Raw genomic sequence first — 15,871 nt, forward strand, 5'->3', positions numbered from 1 at the left:
GATCTAATACCCAGTACGACTAAGGAGCAGTCATCTGAACTGATTGACTTCGGATGAATAGGTGTCTGTAGTTCTTTTCTATTACACAAACAAACAGAAAGTACTGCACCTGAATGAAGAATTTTCCCTCTTTTCAAAGCGTGCAATAAAGAACAATCACATATCCACTTCCTCACTAGTACCATTGCATACAGCCGGCCTATTTACGGCATATTCGTCCCGGCAATTTTGCTACTATGTCGACCAAAGCTGACTAGGATTCCTTTTATGTCAAAAAAAAAAATTAGAATCAGCCTCGTTCGGCCTGTTTCAGGAGAATTTGTACACCCTAGTGTAATCCATTGGGGATCTGCGATTTTATTAGGTTTGGATCGTTAAACAGATTGTAGCTTCCGATGGTAAACCAGGATATGACCTTTAATCAAACCAGCGGCGGTGTGCCGGCAGTGACAATGGCCTGCCATAACCTCGGAATCGAAGATTGGTTCGTGATCGGTTCCCGGTTTGACCACGGTGCCAAGTACAACTGCCTCTTGTAATTGTTGCGTTGTGGATACGCAGGTCCAACAGGGACACGGATCGTGTAAAGAGGAGCCTGTCAGAAAGACCAGACCGCTTTCTTTTTATTGCTTACTTGACGTGCGAATACGCTGAACAAACAATGTCGCTTGTTTAGCGGAGTAACCAACAAGAGCAGTTGGTCAGGTGCAGGTTATGCCATTGGGCATGCATGATTTCGTCGTAACCAAATGGCGGTGGAAACTAAAAATAATAGCGGGAGACCAGCGGTTCGTATGACTACACCTTTTGATAGCATACACATCATTCAGATGCTTATATTACCAGAACACTGTTTCTCGATAATACTTTTATTCTTAATGGAAGGTACACCTAGGTATGTACAATGTAGGATAGCTAAACAGAGTTGGTTAGTTTAATGGAACATAGCGCTGTCCAGTATTCATAACCCAGTGAACACCGGAAAGGCCTGCCCGACTTTGACAAGAATCAATACACAGAAAAAAACAAATTGAAATAACCTTTACGTCATTCTATTTTGACTGCTGTTATATGCACTGGAACGGGTAAATGCAGGATCGCAATTCGAAATAAAAGAACGCTGGCTCTGTTGTATCCATCCAGTGCGCACATGTCGTGAAATCAGTCTATAGTTTCAGAGATGCCAATCGGACCAGACCGTGTCCGCCACATAACACCGACGTACTTCTGATGTGAATACGGATGCATATCCGGGAGAAGATGAGCAAGCAGACTGTTCACGGAATTATTGCATGGTCGTAATCACTAAACATGCTTGCCTCATTACTGCATCTAGTAAGAGCTGAAGAAGGAATCCGCAATCTCTAGGAAAGGGAGCCATGTGTACATATATGCATTCTATATAGATATATAGATTGTCCTTCTTTGTGACTATTATACATATATGTACTTAGCGGGTCTGTTAAGTATAGACTTTTAGTTTTAGTTTTTTTTTTAGGTATAGACATTTTTACAGGAAAATACGAAAGTGTATATAGTTTTTATTCTTCTTTACCTTTATGTAACAGACAAAAAAAGCCGTTATTCAAAGCGAGCATTTATGCGAACCATTCCGGGACAACGCATAAGAAAGGGGATCAAAAGAAAAACCTAAATGGGAAACAAGCCTACCAAAGAATAAGAATGATTTTCGCCTGGGCTTTCGATCCGCGGACCTAATTGAACCTTGCAGATCTGATTTTCTCGCTATCTCAATTGTTTTGTGATTGTGGTATCGCTGGCCGTTAAGTTTGTGGAGTTCATGTGAGTTACCGCCGAGGATCAGAACTCAGAGTGACTTCGCTCCAAATAAAATTCCTAAGGAAAAGAGTGTTTCAAATGCCAGTCAAAATTAATATTTTTTCCTGAAGCTGCGAACGAAGCGATTAAAACTCCTGCCGTCGGGATTGAGTCAGACGCTAGCCTAGGTGCCCTTGTATCACTGAGCCGCAACTGTGCACGTCAATACAGTTTTCCCGCCTCTTAAAAAACTACCAGCACTTTGGAGCTTCCTGATTCAACGCCGTAACCGCCGTTTCATTTTCGACATATGTCTCTCCCGTTGTTTTGCACTAGCCAAAGCTTGGCCTCCGCTTCAGCCCGCTTATTTAGTCGATTAATCAAATCAAACTATACTTCAAACGTAGCCTGCCATCCTTCTTCGTACTCAACACTATAGAAGTATTGTACAAAGAAATGTATCTATATTGTATTCCAGGAGAAGCTATGGATTCGCGACAATATCCTCCTCACCGACTGCTAGCTCTAGATGAAATACGGTGACGGAATAAGCGCCAGCAGGCCAAACACGGGCTGTCGGCCTGACCAATCGTCGTGATCTTGTCTGCGTCGTTCTGTTGTTGAGCTTTGTTGTGTTTTGCTGGTAAGTCCTGGTCAGTGCGCTGCGCTGGTCAAAAGGATCTTTATTGATGAGACTAGTGCAGTCGCGACTGGTTACCTGTTCGGTGGCTACCGTACGGTGTCCCGTTTCGATTGCATTGCCCTGACTCTGCTCCTGCCCGCGACTGCTGATCATCGTGAGCGACAGCGCTGTCCACTGCTGCCATCTTTTTAGCCGTCCGGCCGCACAATGTTCATCGGACTCGTACATATGTTCATCCAATGGGATCGAAAAACGACGAGAACGAAGTAAGAGTAAAAGAAAACGAAAAAAAAGGCACACCGAATCAAAAATGAGATCCACATCCGGTACGAAGCAAAAGCGTGGATCGATTCAGGGAAAGAAGCCGGACGAAATGGCGTGCTACCATACGCGAGAAGACGGCACAGAAGAGATCACATCATGAATGCGATGATAGCCTGAATAATTGGGTTTATTGAACTGGGGAGGAGACAGCAAAAAAACGGTTATTTTTTAAATCTGCTTGTCTGCAGTTGCATGCGTGTGTTTTTGTTATGGATTTTATTTTTCGAGTTGTCGCAGCGAGAGCAGTAGACATCTTTGCTATTCCTATAAACTGACTAAGAGCTTATTCTAACCTATGCTACAGTCCTACGACGATAAGGCGGGCCAGCCTGGACAGCAGAGAATCCCACGCGACTGATCTATGTCTGCGGTGTTTGGATCTACGAAGGTAAAATGTGATTTTATTTACATGGAAGACACCTGTAAGTACATCCAGACTAGCAAATTCTGGCTACACCGGCATTAGTTGATGAGCGATTTGCGAACTGATGTCGGAGGTCTCGATCGTCACACCCGATTCTACATGCGGTCGTTATCAATAGCGGTCAGGCAGAAGACTCTGGACAACTCCGGGCAAATGCGATCGAGAGCCCAATGAGCTTTCCGCTGGTATGTTTTACGCTGCTTTATTAAAATAAGAACGATTAGACTGAGCTGTACGACCGCAGTACTCAATTGTTCGACCTCGTCCAGCTGTTCGTTTTTCAGAGGCAAACCCCAGGAACAATTGCAACGATCGCCTTCAAGCGCTTGCCTCGGGTGCACGTTTGATTCAGCTGGACTGCACAGATTCGGTAGCGCAAAAAAGCCTTATGTTAGAAGCTTTTCTAACGAAAACTTGTATGTTTTAAACGCACCTATAGTGGGCCTAACGCTTAGGGAGGTGTTCATACGATGGGAGAAACTCAGAATGCACGTACGAGACGTAGTCAAGCAAAAGAGGGAAGGGTACAATGAAAGGGCATAGCTACTATTTTCTGCATGGAACATTTAGGATCGCTTGTGTTAATACGGTGGATAGTATCGGTAGCAAAAGTCAAATTGTTCTTTTTACATCTAGTATGAAAATTGAAGTAAGTGGTTCTTGACCAATAGTAAGTTGACCGAATCATTATACTGCGTCAAGTCTCAAGTGTAGCTTCCCATTATGTGGGAGACAGAAGCCTGAGTGGTGTATGGTGTTACGTAAATAGTTCGTTCTTACTCCGTGTTGGTACAGGTAGGACAATTCCTATTTCATGCAATGTTTTTAATTACCTTATTGGTGGCTTAACGTTCCAGTAAAGGGCAAGAGAAATTACCTCTGGTAGAAACGTATAATTGGCTTGCCAAAAACGAAAAGGATTTTCTACCTGAACCTCTTCCAGATCTCGTTGATTAATTGAAGTTAATTTGAACTACGTTATTTGGTCTTGCATTATTTTCCAGCCAGGCTGGCTAGGTAGTGTGGAGACGGTGGCGGCTGCTATTGTGGAACAGTTCTATTATGTATTTCCACCCAGCCATTTAATGAATATTAATTAACCGAAGCAGATATATTTCTTCGCATAAAATACTAATTACAGCATCGATAACGGCAGCACACCTATCATGATCATTTATATTTATATTCATTTAATTGTGAAAAAAATTAAATTCTAAATGAAAATGAGTAATAATGTTTAAAGATATTGTATGAATACTGAATAATTGAATTTTGTGTGGAGCAAAGGCCAATCAAGAATGACTTTGTCGGGCAGCGTTACGCTGGCCGTTAGTAACAAATCTCAAATTGTACGTTGAATTCGAAATCACGCGTTTTAGGCTCGTTTAAAAAGGCCACGCTGACTTTTAACCTGGCACGTAGGTACTCTTTAAATTGTTTTTTTAGTGTTTTTCGTTCCGCCTCTCAGGACAGCAGTTCTATGATTCTACCTACTCACAATGTATTTGAGTAGAAAATTGTATACTGTGAAAAGCTAGTCTAAGCCGGGCAAGGCTGTTAAACACGAGAACTTGTCTCAATCCATGTTAGCCTTCACACAGCCCGAAGAAATGTTTCCAATGAAACACTTCTTCAGGGTTCGTCCAGTTCTATAACTTAACTACTATCCAGTCCTTTACTTCTCATTAAAACCTTACTCAATTGATTTTTCACGACTGCCTCTGATCCAAATAGTGTGTAACTTCGATGCACAAGCGACGTGTAAGCTAAAAAGTCAATTGCGGCTGATCCCAAACCGGATCTGATCCTAGCAAGGTATCACACATCAACAGAAACAAACAGAAACTTTTGTTACTTTTCATCGTCCTGGACGACCAGGCCACACGTCAACGACACGGGCGACAACAAGTTTCAACCAGTAAATGTTTGTCTGTCCTTAGTCCGTTAGATTCGATTTCGGTTACTTATACAAGACGAGCAAATTGGCACCTCTGCTTGCTAACGCTGCTGTTGACTTCTGCTGTACCTTGTAGCTGAAAGCGAAATCCTTGATTTTTAGCGTCTTCGTTACCGAACCTCCCCTCAGGTCCCTCTCCCAGCTTCGAATCAGACAAAGGTCAGTCAGAAGCTTCAAAGATGTCAGCGCCGAAAAACTTCGCTTTTTTTTTCATCTGAGATATTTTTTCGGCACTGATTATCAAACGTAAAAAATCGGCTTGCGCCGTCCCGGTCTCACCCCACCACCGTCAAAGAACTGCAGTGATGACTTCGCTTCTGTGTCTACGCCGCACGGTTGTTGGCGTCGTCGTTGTTGTCGCTCGACTATTTGATGAGGAAGTGGTTATCATGTCACCAAGTTCTTGTCGTTTTCTCACACGAGCAGGACAAGCGAAACAGGGCAACGCCAAATACGGCTTACAGTTTGATACTGTGACCTTAATGCATAGGCATCAATAATATAATAGTACCCCCTTAGGACTAGCTAGACACGGCGACATCTGAAAGCAACTTTGATCTGGCTGAAACGTCAAAAAAAACGGTCGAGGTGATGTTGACGCGCCCGTACAACGAACGCGTTAGCAATCTGTTTGGTCGTCATTGCCTCCGATGGTCGAAGGACCGAAGCTCCGAGGAGTTTGATGGTCGCGCAGATCGCATGTAGCGTTCAATTGCGGTTGCCGCGACAGCAGCAGTCGTCGTCCGCGTCCGAACTACCCACGAATCATCATGGATAGTTGGCGTTTGTTTGAAGAAAATCTTCCTCCTAGTAATGAAGAACAAAGCGATAACGAGACTTGCGAAGAGACAGAGTAAGACTGAGAGTAGGGGCTATTCCCGCCTTGAAACTCCACCCGTCTAATTTCTGTCTGTGATGAAAATGATGCTTTTGACGGGGATGATGCGTAATAAGGACAAACATGGGGATGCGCTGTACTCACAATGAAAGGGTTCGGATGCCATATTTGAAAGAAGAGAAAGACAATAACTGCGTTCGAAATGGATATTGAGGAGGAGGTGTTACGTAGAAGGGGTTGGACAATAGGCTAGCCTAAAGGTTAAATTCATTGCCGAATTTAGAAAATCGTACTACAACGAGTTATTGAATTGTCTTTAATTAAAATGTAATGCATCCCATACAGCCAGAGCTAAGAGGAAATTATCTTTCAGTGTCGTTTTTGAACGAAATCTAGTAGACTGATTTACTTAAAGGAAGCCAACAAAGTTGTTAATGCGCAGAGTTCTACTAAAAATATGAAGAAAAACAAGTAAATGTCTCAGAATATTTAAAGGTTTGGTAGCATTTCATTATAATGAGACGATAGAATTATAGTATATTATAGAGCATATGAAGCAGTACCATGTGGAGAACCGTAGACTGTAACGGCGTCTGCCTCAATATACTAAAAACGAGTGTGACGTAAATATTCAATGTTTGGCATTACGGTACTCAGCGTTATCAAGATATTACTGAAGCATCACCATCTGGGAAAATTGGATCGATTTGGAAAGAAATTCGCATCCAAAGCAAAAGAATTCTACAAACACCGTAACCTTTGCAGTAGAGTTTGTTGTAGGATACACTCGTGGGGCTTTCCTTACTAATTTATAACGAACTCATACGTTCTACGTATGTACTAGCTGATTCACCGTCACACCCATTCAGCGTAAAGGTTAATTCTTTTTTCTTTCGTATCTATCTAGTTCCTTGTTCGTCCAGCTGAACAAAGTTCAAAACCAGGTGTACAAGACAGGGCTGGCGTCCCTATGCCCTTATAGGCCGCTCTTAATCGAATCGTAAGAAGATATATTTCACTTCATTATTTGGCCAGATCACTGCTCTCGACGTTGCGTCTAAAGTTGACAGGTTCCTGTAACATTTCTTGTTAGGCGTCGCTAGCTCTCAGTTTCTTTCTGTACTTCTACCTTCGATCTTCGTTGTGGCGATACTTCTAGTGATTCGGTTAACGCATACTGAACGAATCAAGTCTATGAATGATGTATTCCACGCGTCTGTAGACCTCGTTTGAATGATGGAACTTCAATCAGCCCCAAGTGAAGAAGGCGTCATGCTGTTACAGGTAGTAGGGTGGATTTCTGTATGTGATATTTGAAAAGCGCTAAAGCATTTCATTACAATTATTGATCAAAGGCTCAAGTGCGTACATCTACAATGGCGGAAGAATTACCTCTAACGTACGCGTACTTCTCTTGAGGAAGACTTACCTTAAACGAATAGCACGTTTAGCAAAAGGCAATACACTTGTCCTATTTATGGGATTCATGAAGATCAAGGATTTTAAGTAATTAGAACGAACAACGTTTTTCTTCCAGTCAGTGTTAGGGATTCGAATCACAGCGGGGAGATAGGATTTTCAGCTTCTCAAAACTGCCTGTATAATATTACGTTGTATAGTATAGCTATTTAATGGCATTCGTTGAAATCAGCTACCGGGAGAGACCTCGGCAACTCAAAAGGGTACTGACAGCTGCGTTCTCTTCGAGAAGAACCAGGTAAATTTAAAATGATCCTTCTTGAAGATCAAACTGTAAAGTGACGAGCACACGTTTATTGGAGGCACGCATATGTATAGGTAGGAAATGCGTAGTTCTTCTTATTTCAGTCACAATTTGTCGTCATTAAATAATTACAGTCAGACTAATCGATGCGACCTTGTAGATATTTATGGAAATAAGTAATGCAGTCATCTGTTTTGTGTTTTGTAATAAGGTAACGTATATGCGCAAAACAAGCGATAAGCCGATGCACCGGCCCTTGTTATACAAACATGCCATATTCTATGTACTAATGAGTTTTCTTTGCCGTACGAATATATAACAATATAATACTTCAGTGAAAAGACGACCCAACAAGGCAGTGTAAGGTGATAAAAATGTTACAAATCATTTAAAGCACCTTGCAAAATTCTATCGTTATGGTCGAATTGAGATGGTCATAAACATAAACAACATTTACACCAAACGGGCGTATTTGAACGATTACTTTGAAAAAAAACACAATACTCTTGTGCAAGGCTGTGTTGAAAGGGATTACCTACATATTGCAATTCGTTGCTTGTCGTCTAAGTTCGATATGGAAACCGTTGGGTTAAATGTTGTTCGATCCAATAACATCTCGTCATAGTCATTGCCGTGTTTGCTTGATGTCTATTCGACAATGGCAGCAGCGACAGACGAAAATTAACGACCTGTTTACTTCTCCATTAAGTAAGTTGCTTGTACCCGTGATCAACCCCACTGGAAACACTGTATCTATCGCACACCGTGAAGCTAGCCACAAATACGCAAGTGTCTGCATGTGAGATACAACAAATGGACTTCAATTTTCTGCAGGCTTCAAAAACAACTGTCATTTTAATTGTTGCTATTTCCGTCAAACAACAGATTATTGCCATACAGGACCCATGTCCCGTGCGTATTAACCAGACAATAATACCAGTAGCTATTAAGCTTCAACTGTTGGAAGACGGGGCTCGGGCGAAAAAGAAATGTCAATTGCTGCTACCGCGGGCGATTACTAGCTGCGACCACAGCGAGAGAAGCCGGACTGCCAGTTGCGAGCTAAACGATTCCGGCCATAACATAGTTAGGAGCGAATACATGTTCGTTCATCTATTCCCGACGCACGAACAGCCTTATCTCCACCAAGGACGCTGACCACTTAGCGACCCCGAATTGACCCGCTCAGTCTAGTCAGCCTCTGAACCTTCAATGAAGTGGCGTAATTTTCAGACCTCAAATCGGCTATAGCATATCCATAATAGAGAATCTGTCTGCGTCTTATGTAAGACACATTACAGCCACGTAGACAAGTTCAGGAAAAAAATGGGGTTTATCAGAGGACCGAAGCTTTTCCCGGTAGACATGTTTGCATGCTGAAAGTAATTTGAATGGTTACTTTTTAACTCATTTCAAATTTGAAGCAATCGCGCCTTTGTTGGTCAAACAGTAAAGCTGATTTGAGCCCCCATATGAATTATGTCAGAAGCCTGTTAACATGAATTAGCCTTTTAGTTCCAGATAGATGAGTGAACGAAACATAGAACAATCACTCATGATTCTTAACGGGAGTTAACTTTTGGAGAAAAATACGGTAGCGGATAGTAATGGTGTGGTTTGTTAACAGAGCGTCGTAAAGCATCTCAAGTGGTCCTACACGTGTCCAACACAACTAGCTCGACCAATGTCTGCAGTGAATTATCAATTCGCTTTTAACTTAAGTTACAGTAAGCAGTAAGTGAACAGACTAAATAAAGGCTCTTCGGCTTTTTCCCACTCTGATCTGTGCGAAACAGATCACGGTAGGGGTACGATGCCTAAGTGCTTAAAATCATTAAGGAATAGCTAACAGAGTAACTTACCATAAGTGGAATACTATAATTTGTCAATATTGCAGCTTTTTGATGAACGCACCTTTGGTGACCTTCACAGGTTTTGCGAAATAAACATGACCTGTCCCGATGAGGTGTGGCACGGTATGCGTATGCCATCTATTTATTGCTGGGCCCCAGCATAAACTACGTGTATTGGAAATATATACGCTAAAACAGCGACCCAGCGCCATTGTCGGCAGCAGCAGCAGCAGCAAGACATGCGAAAACGTGATGGGGTTCATTTTACGGTCAAGCTCTTGTTCACTTGATAACAACACTAACAGCAAAGATGCTACTTAATCCCGTTTTGTGGTGTTCTTTCTTTGACTTTTTACCAAAAAGAAAAGCTTGTTGCAAGCAATATTCGATGTGGCGCGAAGGTATCGACGATTATTCCCCAGTTCATTCATGCTTCGAAATCCTCAGTCAGGGCATCAGTTCTCATCTAGCGTCGTTCAATGACGCCATTATTTCAATTCTAGTTTCCGGAGCGCTAGGGTGGCTAGTGTGCCGGTCGACCACCAGGTTGGCGCCACATGGACATACACTACACCTAGGTCTTTTCAGATCCTGAATTACGGACAAACACGTTGTCAACTACAGTTGCCTGTTTATGATAATCAACAACAACAACGACGGCAGCTGTATGTGCAACAAACTGTTTGTGTGTAACAAGAAATGTCCGTTCAACTGAGCTTGCTGCTGCTGCCGACGTAATTCCTTCACTGAAAGTATCTGTCGTCCGAGCGACCATCTCACTGGATCTTGCGGTGCCGCAGCAACTCGACGTTGAATGGCTATTTAGCGATCCCTCAATCAGGCGACGGCGTCGTGATTCAAGTCTGTTACGACCGAACAATTATATGTGATGTTTTACAACCAGATAGACACCGTGCGGGCACGATCTTCCGTAGAGTGAGTGTTAAGCACGAGTGGCACCATCGAGTAGGTAACAACAGCAGCAGTAGTAGAAACGGCGATTCCTACGGCGCCGAGAGCGACTCATGCAAAAAAACGGTAGGAGAATGTGTTTTTTACGTCCTTGCTCGTCTTTACTTGTCCTCAACGTTGCCGCTTCCACACGGTCGGCCGCTCAGGAGCACTGCACTGATGTTGTTTATACTGACGCCACCAGCGGTAGGAAACAATAGTACGTACTTCGAGAGACAATAGGCGGCGGACCTCGCAACTTCGCGAAATAGTAGATACAGGCTAGTATAGGTGCTTTTAATCAAGCTCTCAGCGATCTCGCTCTAGTTTCTTTTTCTTTTTTTGTCTATGTACACGATGAAATTGCTCGACGTTGTAGGTACAGGTTTGAAGACGTTTGGCGGGTCTGCTAAGACTGTCACCAGTGTATATGTAGCTAATACGTCTGTTATAATGCTTGAAGGGATAGAATCGTAGGTCACAATATGCAATTTAGTAAAAAAAATTGCAAGCGATGCGGCCTCTACGTAGCCTACAAAACTAGAATCGGGACAAGCGAGTGATTGATCGTAAAAATGTCGACAGGTCACCATTGTCAAAACGTACGTCGAACATACTATTGAATAGCAATGATTTTTTATGGCCGTCAGAGAGCTGAGAAAACCTCGTCGTTCAATTCGCTACATGCTTTTTATTGAATAGATACTTCGGCTTTTATGTCCGGCGCTGCCGTTTAGCATTGTTACATGTACTGGCTTGTAGCGCAGTGTTTTTATGCTGTATTTGGCACTTCCTCATACGCTTTCTACCATGTGTCACCTAAATCTTGTTGGTACATTTATTTTGTGACCATTGAGGAGCGCGTCACACTTACAACCCCACCTCATCCTTGCAACCCGTTATCTGCTGTGAAATTGTATGGAAAGTGGGCTCGTTCGAACATAGACAGTTTTGTGGGTAAGGAGCGGGCCAATGGCTCGGCGACATCTACTTCACTAATAATACCTTTGGGTAGAATGAAAATACCGTGCAGTATCGTATTATACTTATTATTTATTCCATTCGAACTATAAACTATCAGTCTGTCATCGAAACACCTCAAGAGAAGTCTTCCTGAAAGAAAAATACAATAGCGCTTTGCTGAGTGTTGACTCGGTAATAATAATAATAGCAATGATCGTATGACGGGGGGGTACGCCTGTTACATGAAAGCATATTAACGAACTTGCGTTAGATAGATTTCGAGGCAGAAGATCTCTGAGAGTTGTCTCGTTTCTATTAATAAGCCTAGCATGCGTGAAGATACTGGCGTTCATTATCGACGTATCTGCTACGACACAGATTTCACAATAGTAGAAAATGAGTCACTATACCAAGCAAATCATTAGATGTCCTGCTTCTTTTCGACGTATCGACGTGGATTTACTAGTTCAGTGATTATAATGTTTACTGAAGTGCAAGCTGAGATCGATTGTTAAAGACTTCAAGATAAGTTACTTACTATAAGGACGGACTACTGACAGGTAATCGCACCTAGATGTACGCGAATGAACATCCTTGTGATAGCTTAGTGGGTAACGTATTGCTAACGTATGCCAATCTTAGAAACACGTTCTAGTATAGGTTCGAACCTAGTTATAAATACGCTACGTTTCGCGCCGCAATTTGGCGGGAATTTTTCTAAGCGAAATTTAGATGATAAAGCCGATGAAGAAAAATACAAACTTACATAGTTTAGAGGAATGAGCTTCGTTCAACAATAGTCTGTCCTGTGGAGGGGCCGAAACGCCTGAGAAAAGCCAACTTTCAGACTGCAAAATTGATGAGGAAATTCTACGCTAGGATATACGCTACTCGATGCTTTTTCTTAATAAATAAAGCTGATGGTCGACTGTTTTTGTCAACAAAAGTTCGATATGACATATTGATCCATTGTTGCTCTCGGTGATTCTTGCTTAAAACGCGCGTACCTGGCTGTATGTCGGCTACACGCACAAATACAATGATTGAAATGAAAATGTGCGATCTGATACATGTATAGGTGTTAAAGTAATTAATTGTTATCACACCTTTTCTTATGCAGAGCTTCTTCTAAATCGGCCGTGAGTAGATAAGATACAATAATGGGGTATCACACGTACGGAACGTATTTTTCGTTCTTTTTTCTGGTACGTTGAACCAACCGAGCTGCTAGTCGTAGCGTAATACCAGCTCGTTTCAGATTTAGCAGCCCCTAGCAACGTACTGTAGTAACGTCCTGTTGATAGCATTATCAGCGGCAACGATAACGACTAAGAATTATTTCAATTATCGTCCTTTTTGCCTCAGTGTATTTCTCACCAGTTCGAGGCTTGCCCCAACAATTCCATTATGATGTGCTGCACTGCGCTGTTTTCGTAAGCCGTTCTCATTACAGGTCAACGTATACGCGTACGTTGATTTTTCATGGGTAATACTGCTGTTATCTTATGCTTTTTTCCTTTGTCGATAGAAATGAAACGCGCGCAAATTTGACAGCTCCACCGAAAGTGGATTACAGTGACGCTGGACCGCTTCATTAACGCGTCATTGGGCTTCGAGGTGCGATTGCGTGCTAGCAATTGGCGCACCTCCTTTATGGCGGCACTAGCTTAGCACAAGTGGTCCTGTCGCGGTCTCGCTACTATTGCAGTAATCGTAGCAGCAATGGCTGGAAGGTAAGAACTGGCAAGATCCGCCTACCAGAGTGGAATAGTGTGACGTGTGGCCCGATATTGGCGCGGCTTACCATCGTACGGTTAGCAGCAAGCATTGACACTACCGTGGCTCGATCCGGCCAAACAGCCACTGCGACAGGAAGGCGGGCAGTGGTTCCGCTCGACACAGAAGCACCGACCAAGAGCATGGCTCTTCACAGCTACTATTTGGCTTAACGGCCGCTGCCGTGCAGCTAACGCCACTACCTCTGCACACATGCTAACAATGCTGTTGAGCATTGGCTGTACTGCGTGAACGTGCCTGCGTCTCTGTGTATCCAACGAGCAGAAGCCGGCATAAGACTGCCTTCGGCCTGTTCCTTAATAGGTCGATTTGCCCGTTCGGCAACAGCTACTATGGCATGAGGCGGTTTTTACCGTTAACGTTGCTGTGGACAAGGCTGCCGTCGGAACGATTCTAGCCACGACAGGGACTCGTTGGTACAATTATGCTGACCAAATTATAATTGTGAAGACCGTTCGCATCGAGGAACCGCTGCAGCTGGCTACAGCTGCTCTGCTACTCCCTTCCACTAACAGCAACTTATTTCGCCGCAGCGGCCGCCGTGGTTTCTCTAACGGACGTTCCCTTAACGTTTCGTGTCTGGGGCTTGCGGCTGGGCCTGAACTCGAGATGCAGGCCAGTGGGAGCTGGCAAATGAGCCAGCAACGGGAAGTCTCTATACGCGGAGCCAACGGAAAGCGATGTTATTATAATGAACTACAAAACAATGGTTTCAATGGCGAGCGCCAAGGTAAACCGAACGGAGAAAAGAGTGCAGCAGGGGGTAAAGTCGTCGAATTGTGGAGCGTTATGATCATTATTATCAGCGTTGGCGCCACCGCGGCCAGATGACCAAACGTGACAGGCCCCGAAGGCTTCGCCTCATCGTGACATCAACAGAGAGTGCGTGCTGTCGGTAATATCAATCACGGTTGGTCTGCATACACATATCCGCGTTTGTAAGTGTTTACGAATGTGTCTACTTATCGTGTGTCTGCATGTGTATGTGTGTGTGTTTGTGTGTGTGTGTGTTTGTGTGTGTCTGTGTTTGTGTGTGTGTGTGTGTTTGTGTGTGTGTGTGTGTGTGTGTGTGTGTGTGTGTGTGTGTGTGTGTCTGTGTGTGTGTGTGTGTGTGTGTCTGTGTTGTGTGTGTGTGTGTGTGTGTATGTGTGTGTCTGTGTGTGTGTGTGTGTGTCTGTGTGTGAGTGGTTTTAGGCGCTTCTTTGTGCCTGCTGTGTGTCTAAACGAACGTACATATAAACATGGAAATACGCAAGATCGTCTGGTGGACTGCGCGAAGTTTATAGTCTTAAAAGCAGTAGCGCCTGCAGGGGCGGCGACGAAATGGACGAATAGGGAAGCATTGGGTCTCTCAGGCAGTACACCGATGAGAAGAGTCCTTCTAGGTCCTCTTTATTTTCTTTTTTATCTTCTAGATTTTTTATCTTGACCACGATCTACTGAACTAGAGAATACGAGATGGAAGATCCGGATCTGCGGAAGGCGTCAATGAATATTTTCGCCGATTGGCTGTTCAAAGGCAATTGGATTGACTGAGCGAATAAACGATCCTTGTTTCGCTGTGGCCGAGAAGTGACGACGCAATAAGCGGCAATTACATATTATTTCTAATTATATTATTATGTTTGTGGGTTGCAGCAACAACGTGGTGTATATTGTTGGAGCCGTGTCATGGTTGTCACGAAAACAATTTAATGGAATATATATCTGCATGTATGTCAATGAAAAATGGAAAAAATAGGAACCGAATTATTAATGGAATTAATCATGGACTACCATTTGTAGCCCAGTTGGATAGCTGGAGGAAACGACACTTTTGACGTGTGCCAAAGTAGATCTTTTGACGCCAGCCCCTGATCTATCATAAAAAAGAGAGTAACGAAATCCATTTAGATAAAATGTAACTAACATATAACTAGCTTAATTTACCCCAACTGTGTAGTGTCGTAAAATAGTTACTCTGCATACAATTATGTCTAATACGAGTAGCTGCTATCCTGTAGACGCCCTTAGAAAAAGATTGAGTGAGTGGAATAATCGTTTAGGCAGGTTATGCTGCATTGCGGTGAAGGCCAAATACGGGAGCTATCCCCTAAATAGATGACTGCCGCCTGGCTGCTAGCAGACAAAATCCATTGAATCTGCTATTCCTAAATCTAACAGCAGTTCAGGATTAAACACTCTTCAATGGCTGTGTGTATTAATTGTCCTTTTAATCGATTTAAATATGTATCGGCTCACCGTTATCGTATCGGTATTGCCCTAAATGCCGTATATTTTCACAATGTTATATATACACGTATGAGTTTATGCCAATAATAATGAAGATTTTGGTTATATTTAGCTAGAAAGTACACTTTCCCTAAGCCTTTCCTTAGGCTGATATGGGCTGTGGCGTTTGAAAAAAAATTAATTAGTTATAGACCGAATATTGTACTTCTAAGATAGGCATAACAAGGGCTGAAGATATATTGTCGGTGCCATAAAGATGCCGCGACGGTGAAGACATCGCGCATCCGTATGCGCGGAAATGCCGTCCATTTACAGCACTGTTTGTATTACGATTCTTACGATGGTACACCAGCTTTACTGAACTATGATCTTCGTCGCGGCGTTTCG

Source organism: Varroa destructor, unplaced genomic scaffold, assembly GCF_002443255.2.
Source record: "Varroa destructor unplaced genomic scaffold, Vdes_3.0 BEIS01000002.1, whole genome shotgun sequence".
Lineage (NCBI taxonomy): Eukaryota > Metazoa > Arthropoda > Arachnida > Mesostigmata > Varroidae > Varroa > Varroa destructor.